Consider the following 22,027-nt stretch of genomic DNA (forward strand, 5'->3'; position numbering starts at 1 on the left):
TTGTGCGGGTGCATTGTGTATATTTTAATTAACCTGGGGGGGGGGATTTTTTTGAGATTCGCCCTAGGGACCATCATTAGTCTATTCACATTGCTGGTGCGCACTGTCATGTTCACTTTGCGCCATTTCTAGCGTCGCCCTCATAATTCATTGAGTACACGAAGCCTACATAGCAGATGTGAATAAGAAACTGCTGAATAAGAGGCAACTTCAGCCCGGAGTAAGTGACTGGACGAATAAGAAATCCTCTTCATTGAGAGAAGGAGGAGGAGGCTGCTGCTGCGCTGTGGGCGGGCCGGCACAGAGCAACAAACACCTAGCACTCACACACGCTGCCCTGCCGTCAGGATGAGGGAAGAGCCGCTCACACTCACACACACAACAAGCCAGTGATTGTACACACGAGCGGGAGAATGTGCCAGCTCCTGCCCGGGAAGTCAGCCTGCATCAAGTGACATCTCCACACAGGAGGCAGCTCCTTCCTCTTCACAAGCCCCACGTATAGGGCTGGGGGTGGATCCTGACTGAGAGAAGCTATCCCTGGGAACAACAACAACAACGAGCAGCCTCACAAGCGGCTACGGCTCCTGGCCATGTGATGTCTCCCTGAGGGGTGAGCTGCTACAACCAAAAACAACAGCAGCGTGCTCACAGGAGGAACTGAAAGTGCAAACAAGGTGAGTGGAGGGGCACAGCTGGCGGAATGTGACCCAGGCTGCCTCCTATAGCGCCCGCCCTGCGCCCTCTGCATCCAGATGATGGTGCAACAAAGGGAACTCCTCACTTCCATGGAGGGAGGGAGGGAGGGAAAGCCGCTGTCACCCTGTGCATAGCTCAGCACTGCCGGCATGGCTCTTGTTATTGTGCTTGCAGGGAGAAGCAGCTGTCACATTTGGAGGCCTCTTGTATGGCCATTAACCCCTGCATGCCTGGCAGAGATACTGTGACAAAGCCCTTTCTGGCAGAGGCGAAAGTTATTAGAGGAACATGAGGAGCACTCTGGTGCCTGTGTGTATTGTCATTGCAGCTTCCGTAAATGTAGCGTCTGTTCCTTTAGGTTGTGACTGGGATATTGGGAGTGAAGTGTATTTTGTGAGCCACCTATTCCTGTGCTAGAAGTTCCAGTCATGGACATTGCGTGGACACTGTACATTGTGCGGGCCACGTGATGCATTTAGTAGTAGGAATATACAGAATATATATATATATATATATATATATATATATATATATATATATATATATATATATATATATATTACACACATAGCTCCACTGCACACATTAATATTGATGTGGTCTTGTGCTGCTGGATTTGCAGCGTGCCGATTGGTTTGTTCCACCTTCCATGGGTTAATATTTCATTACACAGGGTTACGTGTCGTATTTGCTGGCTCGCAGCGGGGAAAGTGCTGTGTACCTTATTCAGCGCTTTCAGGGTCACCTTATGTTTTTTCCTGAGCCTTGAGGGAGGTGATCCAGATATGGGAAATACTGTACTAGATCTCTACGTGTGACAACGGTGACTTGACAGATGTCTGTGTGAGAGTGACGGGGATACCGGCCACAAATATACACGTCATTCTACTATATGCATGGGTCATGTACACCCTACGCTATACTGGCTTCTGACCACCTCTGCGACCACAGAAGAGACCGTGTTAACACATGGCATCTATTTAAAGCTTAGTCATAGAGTGAGGTGCAGGGTGATCTATGCTGTAAAATTAGACTATGAGGGTCTTGAACGGGTCTCGGGTGACCTGTGTCACATTTATGGAGCAACTGCGATATTTTTGTGGCTATTACGACACTTAAAACACTTTAATATTTTGTCCTTTTAAAGGGGCGTTGCAGGGGTGTGGTGGGGACATGGCTGTCGGACATATTTCTCAAAGACGTTAAGGTAGAATTTGGTTGTAGGTAGAGTACCAGTATGGTAGGTCAGGGCTGGTATGGAGCTTGGGATTGTTTTATGATGCATTGATTTGAGCTGGGGAACATTTAGTACAGTATGTCGCAAAAGTATATCTTGTTACAGCTTTTACACCGCACAAGGACTGTCCCCACGACTGTACTGAGAAGTCTGCTCGGTTGTCAGGCTCAGCACTGCCATTGAAAACCTTCTAGTTGAATAAAACTGATTTGTGTCCATCTCGCAGGTGGCAGATCTTTCCATTGTCAGCATGTCTTCTAGGCTTTGATGTGATGCAGATCATGCCCTAGGTTTCTTCTGTGAAGTGTCATTGAAAACAACACGATCACTTTCATTCACAAAAAAGGCAAAGACTACCACAGATGAAGGTTGATGTCATTGGCTAGAATTATTGTAGTGTGGAAATCCATGGATATAACATACCGTTTTGTGTTAAAAAATACGGGACGGATGTGAAACAAGACTGTGGTGGAGTTAGACTTGCTTAGTACATGAATGCATATAGCTTTCCTACTGAATGATATAATACAGTCGTGGCAGAGCAGTGTAAGACTGAATTCCCACAGTGCACAATTTGATGGCTTTTTTTTTTTTTTTTTTTCACGTCAAGAAGAAAGGGTCCAAAATACATAGGATACGTGGAAGTTCTTTCTATATCCTGGTTCCATTTTGCAATTCGTTCCCATTGTAGCGGTTTGATAAATGTCTTAGCAATCCTGCTTTTAATGAATTTGTGTTTTTCCTTTAAACCTGGAAAGAGTAACTTTTCTAGACATGGAGATTCATGTGTAGTGGAATTTGGTCTTTGTGTTTTCATGTTAAAGAATGTAGGTTCTGACTTGTTTTTTTGCACATATTTCTTTATGACATTTCAATATGAGCTGCGGCTAAATGAAAAATAAATACAAGCAGAATTTACAACCGAAGATATATAAAACCTCTATTATTAACTTGCTTTGTAGTAAATCTGTTTCATTGTGGTTGTATGTGTGGATGTCGCTGTGATTTGCTAGACAAGTGTTTATAATAACATGGCTATGTCTTTGTGCTGTCTCATAATTTCCAGCAGAGATTTGACCAGTCATTCTGTAAAGGACATGATATGTACCATACTGTGGGCTGGAATAGGAACACTCTAGCTTAAATGAACGATAACCTTCAACCTAGTAATAGTTGCCGGGTCACAGCTGAGAAGCCTGACTAAGCTTTGGAGCTAAATTGGTCTTCATTCTTTCTTGTCATCATCTTAAGTCTTAAGATCACCAAGGGAAATTCTACATGGATTGCTTTTACATGTAGTATGACATCCCAGAGGATGTTTTTTCTACAAATCATGTTATCTGTTTCCAATACAAGCAAAATAATTTGTACAGTGTCAGTAGAAGAATTAGATATAGAAAAACTATACTCTGCTATAAACTATATGCAATGCCCATAAATGTGTTTGAGATATTTAAAGGGTTTGATTATTGGCCTGAATTTTTCAGACAGTATTTTCAATTCTGCTTCAGGGTGTATTCGCACGTTTAACGCATGCGTTTCAAAACACAATGCAACAACTAAGGGTTATGCCACACATGGCGTTTTGAACCCGTTTTTGGTACGTTTTTAAGCAGTCCATCCAAAAACGCATGCGTTAAAAAACCCTTGCGTTTTTGAAAAACGCATGCGTTTTTTGAAAATGCATCCGGTTTTTGACAGTATTTACCAATTATCTTAATTAAAACTGTTCAAAAGTTTTTGGACGGACTGCTTGAAAACTGACCAAAAACTGGTTCAAAACGTCATGTGTGGCATCACCCTCAAGTGCGATTAACGCATATATAAACAAATGTTAACATCAATTTAATAAGTAAATCTCTCCTTTAGTTGGTGCATTGCGTTTTAAAACACAAGCTTAAAACGCCACATGTTAGTGCTCCCTCATGTGGATCTAATACAAGTGTTGGGCTACCTGCACACCAGCGTGCCATGAAAAGTGACATTTCCTTTATTTTTCATGGGTGATTTGCTTCAGTTTGGTACCCATTTTTCTCTAAACCTAAACTATAATGGATCAGTTGCATGGTCTGTTAATGACAGCACATGGCAGATTTTCACTGCTGTGTTCCTCTAGTCTGTGTTCTTATAATTTTCAGTGTGTATGAGGTGTGTATGTGTGTGTGTGTGTGTGTATATATCTATCCTTATTTTACATTTTTATACACTGCAGATAAATTGTAAAAGATCTTTGTGGTGAAATAATATACCTTGCGTTTATTAATTCTTGTATATCATAGGTTAATTTTATTTACCACCATGAATTCTTTGCATTGACAAATCACAGTAGAATGTTTCTGAAAAAGTTATTTAACCACTTAAGGCTCAGCCCCATTTTTTGGATTCTGACTTGCGTCACTTTATATGGTTATAACTTTTGAAGACTGTTACTTCAAAGGGATTATGAGATTTCTTTTTTCCTCACATGTTGTACTTCATTTTGGTGGTAAATTTTGGCTGATAAGTTTTGCGTTTATTTACAAAGAGAAAAAATGATGATTTTTTTTTTTAAATTTGCCATTTTTGAAATCATTGTGTTTTCAGGCAGATAGACTTGCCCTCCCCCAAATGAGTTGCTAAATAACATTACCCATATGTCTACTTTATATTTTTATAATTTAGAATTTTAGAATGGTCAAATTTTGTCAGTTATACGTTCATTTAGTCCTAAAACTTACACATTTCCAAAAGATAAAAAGAGAAAACTAATCTTACAATTTATTTAATTTCTCCCGAGTACAGAGACCCCTCACATGTGGCCGTTACTTGTTTTATGGTCGCACAGCGAGACGCAGAAGGGAAGGAGGGACCTACAGCTGCCAGGATTTTGATTTTCTCATTGGCCCCTTTTGTAGGCTATAACATTTCAGTTTTTTCATTTTTGGGGCCATGTGATGGCATTATTTTGGCCGGATGAGATGCTTTTTTCCAGTGTTACCATTTTGGGATTGGTATCTCCTATTTTTGAAAATTTATAAACTTTTTTTTTTTTTTTTTTTTTTTTGAGGGTAGGAGTAGAAAAGCATCAATTCTGTACAGGATTTTTAATTTTTTTTTTTTGTTTTAGCCGTAAAGCCTAATAATCGTGTTATCTTTATGATATGGATTGATACTTGAATATTCTTTTCTCTGTTTTACTAAATTTGCCAAATAAATCCCTAATGTGGGGAAAAATCTATCATTTTTGTATCGCTGTCTTCTGAGTGGCATAACATTTTTTGGCTAAGGAGCTGGTTGATGGCAGGACATGTTGTACTTTGCAACAGTATCATTCTGGAGTACATATGTTTTTTTGATCACTTTTTATTGCATTTTTTAGGGATTAAATTGGTAAAAATCATAATTTTTGGCAGGTTTTTATGTTTTGTTTTTTTTCCCACGGTGTTCATTGTGCGAGTTCAATACTTATTTAATTTTATTCTACGGGTTGTTATGGACGCAGTTATACTATATATGTGGGGTTTGTGTTATTATTTACACTTTTTTTTGTGCCTTATATGTCTCCTTATATGTTATGGGGTTTCTGGGCATTTTTATTAATATAATAATTCTTTATATAGCCCACACAGATTACACAGCGCTCCACAAAGCATGACAAATTGGTCCCTGTCCCCATGAGGTTCACAATCTAAACAACCTACCAGGATATTTTGGAGTGTGGGAGGAAACCAGAGTACCTGGAGGAAACCCACACAAACATGGAGAGAACATACAAACTCTTTGCAGATGTTGACCTCGGTGGGACTAGAACCCAGGACTCCAGTGCTGCAAGGCTGAAGACTTACACTGTGCCTTTAAGATGACATCATAGACGCCATCTTACAGGCACTGCTTGCAGGCAGCCCTGGGGTCCTGATCAGTCCTCAGGGCTGCCATAGGAATGATCAGTGCCCACCGAAGTCGGCACAGGGGGGAGGGTGCGATTGTGGCGGTGCCCATTGTGACCGCGGTTGTTACACTGGGGTGTCGGCTGTTACAGCCGGCACTATGTGTATCCCGATGCTGGCTCTGTTTAGTTCTTGACCGGAGCCAGTATCGGCTCGGGATCCGAGCTGAGCGTGAACCGGTTTAAAGCACTTAGTAAACTTTAACTTAGGCTCACACAAAAACATAAAGTGCTGACAGACCCCGGGAAGTTTTTTCAGACTTGGATAAGTTAAATCCTGTGTACATTTAACTACAACCACAAAGTAAGACTGGTACAATGTGATATATCATGTGTCCATCAGAGTTCATTTTGTGAATTAGAAGAAATCTGATGAAAGAACCACTAGTGTGAGCCTCCTTGTACATATACAATACATATACCATTATAAGGCAAAATATACACAGCTGGGAGAGATTGCCTATCAAAAATGGGAATGAATTCCAGCACAGAGAAGAAACATTCCTTTTGCAAATACTTTTTTTTTTTGTTGAAAAAAGACATCACATATCTCCCAAATAAGTAGCCATAGGCGAATATGCACTCTTTTAAAATCTAAAAGCATTACAACCAAACGTGACCAAAATGCTCTACAATATGGAAAATAAGAGACCTCTTTCGTTTCCACTTTTATGACTTATTGTCCCTTGACCACCTGGTGGGTTCCCCCTCTGGCAGGATTCACTCTTCTTTAATCTAATTATGCCTTGCTTAAAAAAAAAAAAAAAGATTTAACATGCAAATGAGTCTGAGAGCCTGAGCTCCAGGTTCCATTAATGCCTATGGAGCTTGGAGCCCCTTAGGCTGATTTGCATAATTTTATAAACTTTTTTTTTTTAGTATAAACCCTGGCATAACAAGCTAAAAGAAGAGAATATATTGCCAGTATGTCGGTGTACTTGGTTTATAAACCTTGATTCTGGTAGTAGTATTCCTTTTAAATGGAATTTAAAAGATCCATTGCACACAATGGGGGGATTTAACAATGTGTCACAGGTTCCGCCAGTTTCCAGCTTGAAAACACTAGTCTTTTGCTGCGCCAGATTTATCACTGTGATAATGAATTCTGGTGCACCATAAGACTGTTGGTTCCTACTTTTAGTTGTTCTAAACTGGGCGCCAGAATTTTGGACGCACGGACGATTTCCTGGAAGCCTAGCCCCTTTCCATGCCAGTCCATGACAAGTCGAAAAAGTGTCAAAAAAGGTCTAAAAGCCTTGATATCTGTGGTGCAAGGCATGTTAGACAGCTTTTTAGATGCAAAACCACCAGAATTGTGGCGCAAGTGTGTTTATAAATCCCACCCGATGAATACATCACATATATGGTAGTCTTGCAGGACTCCACATAAAGGAGAAGAAAAAGAAACGATAAGCAGTGTACAATTCTACAATGTACATACTTTGTGTGCATGGTCATAAATGAATTATCTCCATGGTAAAAAAGAAAAGAACATGTAGAAACCTCCATGTTGCATACACAACAATGGGTTCCAATAGAGTGTGGCACATGCACTTGTAACAATAGACTAATTTAAAACACAAACCGCACAAAGCACCCAACCACACACCTGCACCACATTCCCACCCAGGAACACCTGTATTGATGTGCCCAGATTAGGGCGAGAGAGACTAGTATATGTTAGTGTGTGTCTAGGATGGAATTTGGGGACCCGCACTAAATGGAGAGTTAAGCCATCTGCCCCAGATGGAATGAAACGACCTATCCTTATTCCTATGAGTAAATAAACACTTTTTGAGTGGGAGGGTGTTATTCAGTGCCTTGATTCGGTCACGGAGAGGGGGATGTGCAGTCATCCGTAATCTGGTTACTATCTTTCTAGCATAGTACAGAATTTCGGTAATGAAAGCGTGTTCTGCAGTGGATTTGAACAATTTAGGGTCTACCAGGAGGAGGCAGAGCTTAGGATCATCTGGGACAGCCACTCCCATTTTGTTGAACAGAAATTTACGACCCTGTTCCCAGAACCCTCAAACCACAGGTCAGAACCATATTAGATGGAAGAAAGTTCCTGAGGTCTCAGAGCATTTAGGACACAGGTCCGGAAACCCAGGGCAAAATTTACTAACTCTACTAGTAGTTTGGTATGCTTGATGGAGTATATATACATGGGCATTCTGTCACCCAGGTTGGGGGAGGCCACCTTGGGCAAAGAGAGTCCTCCTTGTCAGTCAGGGGACTAAGGTCCCTCTCCCACAGTACCCTTGCCAGTACTCCTTGTCTGTCAGGGTACCAGGGTCAGCCAGTGCAGATGTTTGTGTGACTGGATAGTAACTCTCTGACCAACCAGCCTGCAGGAGGATGAGGTGAACAAGAAAGGAGTTTTCTACCAACTGGTGACCCGGAAACTATGGGGCAGATTTATCAAGAGTCTGAAAGTCAGAATATTTCCAGTTGCCCATGGCAACCAATCACAGTTCAGCTTTCGCTTTACCAGTGCTCATGAATATTTTAAAGGGGAGCTGTGATTGGTTGCTGTCAATGGGCAACTGGAAATATTCTCACTTTCAGACACTTGATAAATCTGCCCCTATGTGCTTATAGCATGACTGAGTTGAAGATATAGCAGGTGGAAGGAATTTGGCAAGTCATAGGAATCCTTTAACTGCTGAAATGAGCGGAGGACTCAATCTATACAGACATCCCCCTTATGGAACACACCCCCTGGCCATCCATCTACCCCCGTTAGGCATTAGAGAAAGTGTGGAAAGAGCTGGATTATTCCTCAGCGTGTAGTTGCCAAACCCAGTAGCGTAGTAGTGGGAATAAACTCTCGCCCACAACAAAAGAAGTTGGCGCAGCATGGGGTGACATGCAAGGGATGGTTGAGGTTTAGCTTCAGCCCTGGGGACTAAGTGGTCAATGGGGGGTATTTGCAACTTAGTCCAATTAATACTAAGGTCTGAGTGAGTGCCAAACTCCGTAATTACCCCCAGCACTGCACTCAGAGAGGGCCCCGAGTCTTCCAAATAAAGCAAGGTGTCATGATCTAGATAACTTTTCGTTACCTTTTTAGATTGCTTTTTAAGACCTGAAGGAGCATTTATGTATATATAATTTTGTTGTACATGTAATATATTTACATCTTGGCACTCGGCACGGCTTTTGTGATGTACTTCTAGTGTACATGAAATTCTTATTCTCAGAGATTGGATAAGTATCCTTCCTTGGCTTTGTGCGTGCACAGTGCTTAAATAACATACCTTTATTCACAGATGCATGCTACATTCTAGAACTGGACTGGGCCTCACCACATCTTTAGAGATGGAGCTAGTGTGCAGTTGGTTTTGACAAAAAACTGTAGATTTAAAGAAGACAAAACTTTGAAAAAACTGAGGCAGGTTTAATAGCAGTAGCCACATTTAAGTTGCAGTGTTTTTTGGCTACATGTTATGAATTTATATTGACACAGGGAATACTTTAAAGTCTACTTTTGGATGACTTTTTAGAATACAGGGTGTACATGAGCAGAGTGTGGAGCTCAGAGCAAAAAGAAGGGATATGTTGTAGAAATTCTTGTGAGTTGGTTTTGTCATGAAACCTATTTCAAGGTAATTATAATAATAATATTAATAAATTATTATAAAATGATGTGGTTTTGCAGATGTGAGTTTGCTTAGTAGGCTACCTGCACAAGAACATGGGCAAAATTAGCTGTGAAAAACGGAGTTTAAAGGAAACCTACCATTTGATTTGATGCTTTATGAAGGATACCTTGAGAATGTTGTAGCTACACTGATGCAGAATCATATCTTGGTTAATCACTGTGCTGAGTGGTTTTGCTGATTAACCAATTACAAAATTATGATAATGAAGCTGTCTCCCTTCTGTGGCTGGCTCAGTACTTCTCCTAGCACATTTTAGCACATTATTCACTGCATGAGAGGATGATGTAATCACTGGGTTGTGGCTGAATGCAGAATAATCAATTGCTGCACCATCCCCCGGCTGCTGTGTATGAGTGATCCAGCTCTGGTTGATTAGTCATGTCTTGACTAAGCTCCATGTGTAATGTGTTTATGTGGGCAGCCAGCCTGACCCAGCTTTCCCAAGGTCCTGAATTTTATAATTGTTTTTTCAGCAAAACCACTCAACTCGGGGATTAACCAAGATATGATCCTGCATCAGTGCAGCTACAGCATTCTCAAAGTATGTTTGGTTCATAATGCTTCAAATCAAACGGTAGGTTTCCTTTGACATTCGCATCAGTCTTGAATCCTCAAAAACGAATACTTTATGCGTGATCTGTGAAAAATGGTTCTGACTTGATCGTTAGCACAGTCCGTTTACGGTAAATTAATGGTCGCAAGTGCTCATCCATTAATAGGTGGTATAGCATTTAGTGCAGTTGTGTGCTGTCCGTTCTAAAAACATTGTGTGCATCTGCCCATTGTATTCAAATATAAAGTTGGGGGGGTTACCTTGCTCTATACAGAGATATAATGTTTAGAAAAATGCGCTCCCAAACCTTCACTCATGATGATACAATGTCTGGGGTGGAAAACTTCTATACAGTGTAAACTCTAAAAACAGCTGCAGCGTTTTCCGCTTTTCAGAGTATCACTTTCAGAAATTTATAGTAATAAAAAGAGGAAGTTCTGTGACTCTGAAGCTTTGAGGTTATGAAAGAAAACAACAACCCAGAGCCGTGTTTTGATTGTTACAGAAAACCATTAGGAATGGTTTATAGTAAGAATGACTGATCTGATTTTGTTAGTTTTACATTGAAAAAGTATGGGAGTGACAGTCATGTGTGTGTATTGTGTAGTCAGTATGGAGTTACTCCGAGTCAATCCTGTTGTACTACAAACAATAATAACCGCTTAACAACCATAAAAGCCATCATTTTTCTTGTAACTGTATCACCTGTAAATTCCTGTACAATGCCTTATGGGGATTTAGATACAATTTATGGCAGGATTATTAATATAAGAGGTTAATTTCGAGTTGGAAAACAGGAACTGTAATTGTGGAGGTGTTCCTGATGTCCAATTTACATACACCCATCTTTATTTACGAGGTAGGTGTGTAGTGGTTTGTGAATGTGAGAACAATAGAGCTTGTCAGCAGTTTCCTACAGGCAGCTGCTGCTGACTCACGTGTCTGCTTCAGCCCTGAGCTGCCCTCTCTAAATCATCCACAGCGGGAATGAAAGAATGTGTAACTGTCAGTTATCTGATGGCTGTGCGGCTCCCTTCTACATGCCCCTTTAATAGCGGGATAAAAGCCAATGCCAGGGCACTTTGGAGGCTGTTTACTCTGTATACATACTACACTGGGCAGACTTTACCTTGAGTGCACTTGGCTCATTCCAGCATGGAGCACAGAACAATTGCATCATTTTTCTGCTAACAAAGGAAGTATTGTTCTCGTTGCTGTTGCATGCATCATGCTATTTTTCTGGGATTCCTTCCACAGCCCTTCCCCGTGCTGAGATGTAAATAAGACTCCTACAGTACTCTGGGGAGTCGCCCAGACTGCACTCTTCAGCATGTAGTTTTTATTTTCTTGGGCATGTTATGACTCTTTCGATGTGTGGATGTTTGTAATCCGTATTTTTTAGCATATACCACAAGCAAATATTCTGTTCTCTTGTCCAGTTTTGAAACCCGAAGTCATTAATCCTGATTAGTCCTGACTACTTTTTTCTGAAAATGACAAATTAATAGTTGGTAGCTTTTGTTTGTTTGTCACTATACAATGTGTCTTGTGGATCCCCTTTGCAAATAATTGTTTCATTGTAGCAGAGTCTAGGGACATGTGCCCAGGAGGTAGGAAAGAGCCTGTCCTTAGTTGTTAAAGTTCATGGTGTTTTTCAGGAAATCAGGGTGAATGACCTGGAAAGAATCTGTACAGTCATGCAGAAGTAGATCATCCAACAGCAACTGCTTATTGCAGTGTTTGTATACAGAGACTGAAGGGGAGTGTCTAATGCTGAACCTCCTGTACTGTCTCCTGCTGACCTTAAACTGCTCCATTTCTTCTTTCCTGTCTGTACACATCAGATTATATATTCTGCATCCTACTATGTCCTATCACTAATAAAGCAAGTATTTTATGATTGTCTACAGGTGTCTTTATTGCAAATGTGTTATAAAACTAGACAAATTAACCCATATTGTTATCAAATAAGTCATTGATGTTTTTGACTTCACATGTATGTATTGTACGGTTTGAAATTTGAGAAAAGTTGTCATAAATGAAGAATTCTTAAAATAAAGATTTCTCAACCACCGCTGCTAAATGGCACCTTTAGCAAATGTAGTATTTTTCTAGCCTTTAAATGCAAGCATTTAACATTGCAAATTACTTGCTTGTCTCCTTAGTGGATTTTAACTTGTGCCAATGATGGTGATTCTTGGTTTCCGCCAATGCAAGTGACTCATTAGTATCAGTGAGTTGGTTACTTCTAATAATAAAACATGTGGTTTTAGCTAGTGAGTCTCAGTAAAAGGTTGGAAAATATTGCTCTTTTGATTCTTACCTTTACAGTTTGGTAAACATTGCAGCATATCATGTATATGATCTCTTGTTCTTTCCATAGTCTTGTTAGCCAAATGGCAAGTTGTTTTGCATGAATAACAAAAAATTATTTTATTCAAAACTGTCAGATAGAAGTTGCTGCTATGCAACGTGTTTATTCTTTTTTAAAGTAGAATATTGAAGTATATAAAATAAGTAAAGGGGTTTTCTTATACAGGGAGTCCCCGGGTTACACACAAGATAGGTTCTGTAGGTTTGTTCTTAAGTTGAGTTTGTATGTAAGTCGGAACCGCATACTTTATTATTGTAACCCCAGTCAAAATGTTTTTGGTCTCTGTGACAATTGGATTTTAAAAAGAACCAGGATAAACAATGAATCTTAATTACAGCCACTATTGATAACTGTTATACCTGTTTATTGTAGCCTAGTACTAAAGTACAGTAAATTACCAAAATTCAGGGGTCCGTTTGTAACTATGGGTCGTATGTAAGTCAGGTGTTCTTAAGTAGGGGACTGCCTGTACTGGATTAAATGAATTGGCATGCTGCACGGTTTCATCCTCTTTAGCCAATGTATAGCGATTAGAAAAATACAAAACAAGTAAAGATTGGGATTTTCTTCTAACCCCAGTTATTGCACTCCTCTGTGTGCAGCTCTAGTCACACAAGAGACTGTTCATGTTATACCTTGCCCAAAGGATACAACATAACCATCTGATTGTGGCACTCTGACCACTAGGACCCCCTTCATTATGGGAACAGGGGTACAGTGTCCCCCTGAATTAACACACACAATGTCACTTGTTTCTTTGGTACTGCTGGGACAGCATTTTGCTGTTGTATTCATCCTTAATTTGTGATGATTGAGGCTCATGGTGGTCTGATACTTTATACCTCCTTACTTATATTTGGTACTTTTCCTGAGTTGATGGATAATGGCTGTTCCTATTCCATGTACAACGGTGCCATTACAATAGGTAACACAGTCCACCACTTTCATCAGCAAATGGAAAAATGTGGCACACCACAACGCTTCATATTGACATTTCTCCACCTCTTCATTCCAGGTTGACTAAGTCAGTAGGTGCTGTGGTTGTTAGAGGAAAACATTGTGCTGTTTGAGTAGGTGCTTCAGTTACTCAAGTCACAGATTTGGTCTTACAAAGTTAGCATAGTTCTAATTCCTTTCCTAAATCTATCCTGGGGTTATATTCTTGTATGTGGCACTCAAAGCTATATGTGTGCTCATAAGAACTATGCTTGGTTAAAAGGATTTATGCTGATGTTTATTTTACCTTTTTATGGCGCTATATTTGAAAAAAAAAACCCTAATGTTCTGCAGTTTTTTACTGACTACTAATAAAACTGTAACCTTCAGCTGGGTACACGCTTCTGTCCCCTTTCAGAAGCCCTCTCATTATCATCACAGGTAGGATTACAATAGCGGATTACACAAATGTTGATGGATAAACCATACATAATGGGTGATGGTACTGCCTCATCTCCTTCCTGCACATATCACAGAAAACTCTCTATCTTTTGCTCCTGTAAACTACAACTTAACATGCCTTTAGCAGTAGATTTGGTTAAAATGGAAGCCCCATAATAATTTGCAGATGGTTCATTTCACCACATTGCATGTCTTTCTGTACTTTCTGCTGTCTCTGATCCTCTGTGTTGATGATAGACTCTACCACAGTGTAGAACAGGCCTCTTATCTTGGTTACTGTTGATGTATAGGATCTCTTTACTGTATCCTGCTGGGCTCTTTGCTTTACATGGAGATGAGATAAGTGACCTGTGCTCCTAGCAGGCAGGCATTGTACTGTGTTCATCTGTTGGCATTAATGGATTCATATGATGCTAGGTGCTCAGTCCGTGACAGGATTATATAGGGCAGTGGTGGCGAACCTATGGCACGGGTGCCAGAGGTGGCACTCGGAGCCCTTTCTGTGGGCACTTAGGCCATTGCCCCAATTTCACCAAACAGGACCAAATCCATCAAATCTTCCTGCAGTCCCAAGCAACTTAAGGGATGCTGCTCTCAGAGCTATTTTAAAGCGACACTTCATTGGGTGTTTGAAACTGCAGGAAAAGTGAGAAGGTGTTGACTGAACTGCATTGTCTTTGGAGGTCATCCTGCTGGACCCACCATTCTTCCAGGAGAGAAGCTACAATGATGGTCTGAATTTGCCCACATTCTTTCAACTGTATTGGTGGCCTTAGGAGAGCAAATTCATTGAATGTTGTTGAAGAACAGGCAGCAATGAGTTACTACTTGAAATGCCATGTTGGCACTTCATGGAAAATAAGTGGATTTTGGTTGCAGTTTGGGCACTCAGTCTCTAAAAGGTTCGCCATCACTGATATAGGGTGAGGAACCAACCTGGTCGCATGTAACTATGCCAAGAGACAGACATGGGGATTAATGGGTCGAGATAAAAGAGCAACACAGTTAAATTTTTTTATTGCCTTATTTAATTGCCTTAAGTCCACACTAGACAATACAGTACACACAATAGATATACAGTTAGAAGAGTACAAAATACAAGGGTATGACTACAAGTATCAGCGATTCAGTATGTTACCTTGTGTGGGCCTAATGTAAACTGATAGGCCACACTTAAAGATCCTCCCTGTGCTTTGTGATGTTGAATTGTTTCCTCAGGCAAAGACCATGGACATCAAGGGTGCTCTGATTTATGTTAGGTGCAGACAAACCGCTACACACCCCAAGAGGGCTTTGAAGACCCTCCTATCTGGTATTAAATCCAGAACCTTGGAGAAGTCATTGCTTCTCAAGGGGAAGTCATTGGGGCAGGGTTCTGGTATCATTTGATCTTGGGAAATTTCTGGATCGTATTTATGCCAAACCTGACCCATTTTCCATGGTCCCATCCCAAGATATTTATTTCTTGGTGTCCAAGCATGTCAGAACCCAGGGAGTCTGGGGCACTATGATCCCCTGACTACCCAGATTCTAAAAATGTATTTGTCCTTCGTCTGAGATCAACGAAAACTCTAACTCAGCGGTGGCGAACCTATGGCACGCGTGCCAGAGAGGGCACACAGAGCCCTCACTGCTGGCACGCTCCCCATCCTCCCAACCACTGCCAGGTGCGGACAACCACTGTCCACACCTGGTTGTCACGGCTGTTAGCAGTATCGGAGCTGACACTTCCTGCTCTGTCACTCCGATCACAGCAGCGCACAGGACGGTAAGCGTCCCAGCGCTGGCAGCGTAATGATGTCATTACGCTGCCAGCACTGGACACCTTACTCCGTGTGCGCTGCAGTGATCAGCCGGAGGAACGCAAAGTCTGAGGTGAGTTTTTATTTTTTTAATTTTTTTTATTCAGCGCTTCCACGGGGCATAGTAGATCAGCAGGAGGCTGATTTCCTGCCCGCTCCCGCCCCTCCCCTAAGCAACCGGCCCGCAACTCACTGCGCCGCTACCACAAGCCCCCCCACGCCCAAACCCCAGCCCGCTATCGCACCCCCCCGCTTCTCCCCTGGAACAACAGACACCTGAACTTCTGCCCGCCAGCATGGCCGCCTCCTTGGACAACCAAAGAGTAAGTAACACATGTATTTCTATGTATGTATTTATGTATATACATATTATATTATATATTTATATGTGCATTTATATATACCTGTGTGAGGGCTTATTTTTTGCGTAACATATTTTACTTCTCATTTATTATTCCATGTCGTGTACTGGGAAGCTGGATTTTAATACTTTCGCTGTGCACTCCAAATCATTTGTCTCCTTTATTCTTTGGTTTGGTAAAATCACAGTGAAACCAGATTTGTAGGTTTTATTGTGTTTTTAATACTTTTTCAATAATTAAAACGGTGTACGAAAAAGAAAATAGTTTCGCCATCTTGTGACGCTAATAACTTTAGTGCACGGAGCTGGGGAGGTGTGGTTTTTTTGCTTAATGAGCCGTTGTTTTCATTGCTACCATTTTAAGGACTGTGTGACCTTTTGATTATTTTTTTTTTATTACTCTTTTATGTGATGTAAAATGGTGTAAAAGTGGCGTTTCAGTGTGTATAGGACTGCTGGAATCTGAGCTCAGACAGTCCTGTGTAAATTGATTCTAAACTAAACTGTCAGTTTTCTGGTTAAATTGCCGTACTGGCACTTTGCGATAAGTAATTAGGTTTTGGGTTGCAGTTTGGGCGCTCGGTCTCTAAAAGTTTCGCCATCACTGCTCTAACTGGTCTAAGATTTTATAATCCTTTGTCTTGTGGAGGGAACTCTTAAGCCTTTCGGGGTCGCTGTGGCTGCAAAAGGTGTTGGTTAATAGCAACCCCCTGCCGTGTCAGAGTCCCACTGCAGTCTTTGTACTAGGAAGTTTCCAAAGTCTCATTGGCTATACAAGATAACGTTAGGGGGAAGTTAGGGATATTAATGGCTTGATGAACAGAACAAAACCGGACATGTGAATCTCCCTTGTACATGTACACTCACCGGCCACTTTATTAGGTACACCTGTCCAACTGCTCGTTAACACTTAATTTCTAATCAGCCAATCACATGGCGGCAACTCAGTGCATTTAGGCATGTAGACATGGTCAAGACAATCTCCTGCAGTTCAAACCGAGCATCAGTATGGGGAAGAAAGGTGATTTGAGTGCCTTTGAACGTGGCATGGTTGTTGGTGCCAGAAGGGCTGGTCTGAGTATTTCAGAAACTGCTGATCTACTGGGATTTTCACGCACAACCATCTCTAGGGTTTACAGAGAATGGTCCGAAAAAGAAAAAACATCCAGTGAGCGGCAGTTCGTGGGTGGAAATGCCTTGTTGATGCAAGAGGTCAGAGGAGAATGGGCAGACTGGTTCGAGCTGATAGAAAGGCAACAGTGACTCAAATCGCCACCCGTTACAACCAAGGTAGGCAGAAGAGCATTTCTGAACACACAGTACGTCGAACTTTGAAGCAGATGGGCTACAGCAGCAGAAGACCACACCGGGTGCCACTCCTTTCAGCTAAGAACAGGAAACTGAGGCTACAATTTGCACAAGCTCATCGAAATTGGACAGTAGAAGATTGGAAAAACGTTGCCTGGTCTGATGAGTCTCGATTTCTGCTGCGACATTCGGATGGTGGGGTCAGAATTTGGCGTCAACAACATGAAAGCATGGATCCATCCTGCCTTGTATCAACGGTTCAGGCTGGTGGTGGTGGTGTCACGGTGTGGGGAATATTTTCTTGGCACTCTTTGGGCCCCTTGGTACCAATTGAGCATCGTTGCAACGCCACAGCCTACCTGAGTATTGTTGCTGACCATGTTCATCCCTTTATGACCACAATGTACCCAACATCTGATGGCTACTTTCAGCAGGATAATGCGCCATGTCATAAAGCTGGAATCATCTCAGACTGGTTTCTTGAACATGACAATGAGTTCACTGTACTCAAATGGCCTCCACAGTGACCAGATCTCAATCCAATAGAGCATCTTTGGGATGTGGTGGAACGGGAGTTTCGCATCATGGATGTGCAGCCGACAAATCTGCGGCAACTGTGTGATGCCATCATGTCAATATGGACCAAAATCTCTGAGGAAAGCTTCCAGCACCTTGTTGAATCTATCCCACAAAGAATTGAGGCAGTTCTGAAGGCAAAAGGGGGTCCAACCCGTTACTAGCATGTTCATCACAATATCTGGCATGTGAATCCCCCTTGTTCATTACACTTATTATAAAGCTTTTGACCAAATGTTTGTTAGTCCAGCGGCTTTTTCCCTACCTCCATTTACATGCATGAGCAGCTAGAAAGGGCATACATGTATTACCACTTCCAGATTCTTGTGACAACTTATCTCCGTGGCAACTAAAGAATGAGACACCATCTTGGTCTACCATGATATCCGCCATCAGGGATAAGGAACATTGAAATTTGCATGATGAAGTCATGATCAAATCTTGATAATGAAAACTGATAATATCTCTAGGCAGCTGTGGAAAGCTGAATGGGATTTTCCCATGATATAAAAATAACTACTGACTTCTGAACAATGTATAATGATGCACTTGCTTATTTGCTGTCAGATTATTAAATAATTGCAGACTGAATTCCCATATATACTGTACTATTAAGTGTGTAGACGTTTCTAACCTTTGCTATTTACACTCTGATCATTCTAAAGCTATATTCACATGAAGGTGTGCCCAGGAGAGGAGGAGGAGCGCTGCTCACCCCTGCCCCTCTCCATAGCGATGTTTGGCGCACAACGCCGTATTCTGGGGAAAGATAGGACTTGTCCTATTTTTTTTTTCGTGTACGGAACAGTGCGTTGTTGCACGTGTGCTGCGCAGTACCGTATGGTGCCATGCGCCCATTGCTGGCCTATGGGGGACGTATATACGACCCCTAACGGCCGTGTGAATGTTGCTTTAGATGGTTGCTAATTGATTTTATATAAAGTATTGATTTAATACAATGTATATATAAAGTATTGAAAATGAAGATTTAAGCTCTATGTCCTTTAGGCTGCATTCACACTACAGTATGGGGGACGTATAGGCGGCCGATATACATCCCCCATATACTTCTATGGGCGCACGGCACCCTACGTGCGGCACCGTACCGCTCCGTAGCCCGGGAAAAGATAGGACATGTCCTATCTTTTCCCATATTACGGCGCAGCGGCCATACATCGCTATGGAGAGGGGCGGGGATGAGCTGCACTCACCTCCTCTCCCCGCGCTGCAGTGTGCCCGCCGTGCTACGGAGCTGCGGGCACACGGCAGTGTGCATGTAGCCTAAAACTGTAAAACCTCTATAGATTTGCATGGCTGCTGTGTGCAATATATGGACTTTGTAGGCATGGTAATGGTATGCAGTATATGGCCAAGAAAAGAAGTATACAGTAGATCTCTAATACAGACCTCTTTAGGTCTGTAGGTTTGGCATTTTTGGCCATAGACAAGCACAGTCTTAATATTTATAAGCACAACAAATGTTGTTGGTAGTATTTTTGGGGGCATGGAATATGTTTAATGAATTTACAATAATTTTCTGTGTTCTTGAAATCCTAAATCCTCTTTTCTTTAATAAAAGAGATGAAAATGAATGAGTGGGGGTGACTTGCTTATCATGTCCTGAATATGCACTCTGGAAACCATTAACTGTACCTTTGTCACTCAAAGCCCAGTACATAGGATTTTCTTCTTTATATTTAGGAATTAACACATTTTTGTTTACTGTGAAAACTTATTATTAAGCTGACTTTTTATGTATTCACAGGAAACCAGTGGTTTCTACTGACTGTGTTATTGAGGTTCAAATGTTTTATAGATGAAAAGGTGATACTGAAATCTTATTTTCCTTCCTGCCTGCATAGCTGTTTGACTCTGGTATGCCTATACAGCAATGCAGAAAAATACTCAAAGGTTATTTAAAACTATGTAACACAGTTGTTTTATATCACTTACAACATAATAAACATAGTACACAATTGATATTGGTGGATGTCAGGCTAATAAGTTTAAATTGGAGAGAGCATTGTTCTTGGTGGAGTTCTGGACAGTGGAACGTTGGATTACAATTAACTTAACCTTCAAGTGTTTGGCAAGACAAACTAGCATTTTATAATAAATTGTAACCAGGTTTACAAGCAGAATTATATAATGCAAAACAATGGAGTAAATGGGTGGAATTGTTGAGGAGTTTGGTGAACTTGATAACTGGTGGACTGGTGGGAGCGTGATTATAGGGTGGTGAATGTTGTGTGTAATGAGGAGTGTAAGCAAAGTGACGGGCTGCATAATTCAGGTTAATTGGTTGATTGGGGGATGAGGACCAGACCAAGAAGGGGGTAAGGAAGGGGGGTTGGTTTTGGGGGATATTAAATTGTGTATATTCTATTATGTTGTAATCAATGATCCTTTGTACAGTATGTGCATTATTTGTGACATTCTGTTAATTTTTCTACTGGAAAATAAACTTACCTGACTTAATTTTTTTTTTTTTTATAAAACAAGCCCTCCCCATCACAATATTGAAAAAGTAAATAACAGGGCTAGATGTTGTTGATTAAATATTTTTGGTGTATTGATCAAATTGTCTGCGTTTCAATGATTTCCTTTGGAAAAACTTGGCTTTTATTTAATATGACCGATTTGGATAAGCATGTTCCTGGAATGCTAACTTTACTGAAAATGAATGATAAATTGACAACCAGGTGTTATTTCACTCTTTAGTAACTATACAGTGTAGACTGAATGTGTAGGGCCAAACTGGAAGGGAATTATTTAGAGAGGGTGGTCTAATCGATTTGGCGCACTCTGGGATATTGGTAAAAAGATTTTTATTGACGGTATTCAAGTCACAACGCTTTTCGGGGCGCTAGGCCCCCTTTATCAAGCGAAAAAGACTAGAGAACTCGACACTCCTATCCTTCTCAGACTCACTGCATTAGCGTTCCTGCTTACCGGAACAGGTGCTGCCTTCAAATAGAGATCTCCTGTCTGTCCTGTATATATATGCCATGTCGCCTCTGTGCCCAGTAGAAGGCTATGAGTCCATTTTCGGGATTTCCTTTGTTGGTGAGCACGAACTGAAAGCATATGACAGTGGGGACCACCTAGTTTGGAGTGATAAAGGATCACTAAGTGTGTGCATCGCCGTTTACGAGGTCCTGCTGTTTTTTTTTCTTTTGGATTTTTTTTAAGGCAGTTTACCATAAAGCATTTAATACACCACCAGTGGATTTTAACCATGCTATTACTTTAACATATGCAGGGTCAGCACACACAAATATGTAGTGACCCTACTTATTGTTCATTATATTGTCCTGTATTTTTTTCCCTTTAGTTAAAAGTAATAATTTGTTTATGGAAAAAAAGAACAATCCCTCTCACTTCTCCCAAACACACAATAAAATATTTGTTAATTAAAAATGTTGATTATTATTGATTATAATTTAGCAAAAATTTTGGACTACTTTTTGCCATTTTTGTATAATTGCTGCAAAAGCCTTTAAAATGCTTAAGTGTCCTAAATAAAATCTTAATGAAGTTACGATGTGAAGTGGTTGCTTATGAATCATAGTGATGGAATGTTAATGTCTATTTTCCTTTTTTGTAAACCCCTGATTTAAACCAAGAGCGAGACATGGAAGATCAGACTAGACTGTATATTCTGCATTTACTGTTCACGCAAAGACCGTGCAAATCATTTTCTGTCAATATATGCTGCTTCATAGATTTCATAGATTGTTTTTGTGCTTTTATGTGATGCTTCCTGTGTAGAAATTTATGACAAATTAATACTGTATTCTATATGAGGACTAGACTAGAACACTGTCCGAGGGTAAATTAAATTATTATTGGTGTTATAATGACCAGAGGAAACCAGACATTATGAACTACAGCATATACAGTATACACTACATGTAATGATAAATCTTTATATTTTGTCATCATATTTTTCTGTACTTTACAGGAAATGGGGTACATATATGAAGAAAATAATACGTTTAGATGAAACAATAGGAGTGAGGTGCATGTAAATTGTAACATTACAGTTGATAAGGGGAGGATTTTATGGTTGTTAAAACAGCTGAGCGACACCTTTGTAACAGGACTTTGAATAGATGTCTCATTC

The 22,027-nt window shown here is 40.8% G+C and overlaps 1 protein-coding gene across 2 annotated transcripts in view; it reads left to right on the forward strand.

Moving 5' to 3' along the window:
* The first annotated feature begins 236 nt into the window (after positions 1 to 236).
* The window catches only part of BACH2 (BTB domain and CNC homolog 2), a 204,919-nt gene continuing 183,128 nt past the window's right edge, over positions 237 to 22,027 (forward strand). For both annotated transcript variants that reach the window (XM_072141946.1, XM_072141948.1), the window contains exon 1: positions 237 to 677. The gene's annotated coding sequence lies outside the window, so the exon portion shown is untranslated. The remainder of the gene's footprint in view (positions 678 to 22,027) is intronic.

The sequence above is a fragment of the Engystomops pustulosus genome, chromosome 3 (genome assembly GCF_040894005.1).
Source record: "Engystomops pustulosus chromosome 3, aEngPut4.maternal, whole genome shotgun sequence".
Taxonomy (NCBI): domain Eukaryota; kingdom Metazoa; phylum Chordata; class Amphibia; order Anura; family Leptodactylidae; genus Engystomops; species Engystomops pustulosus.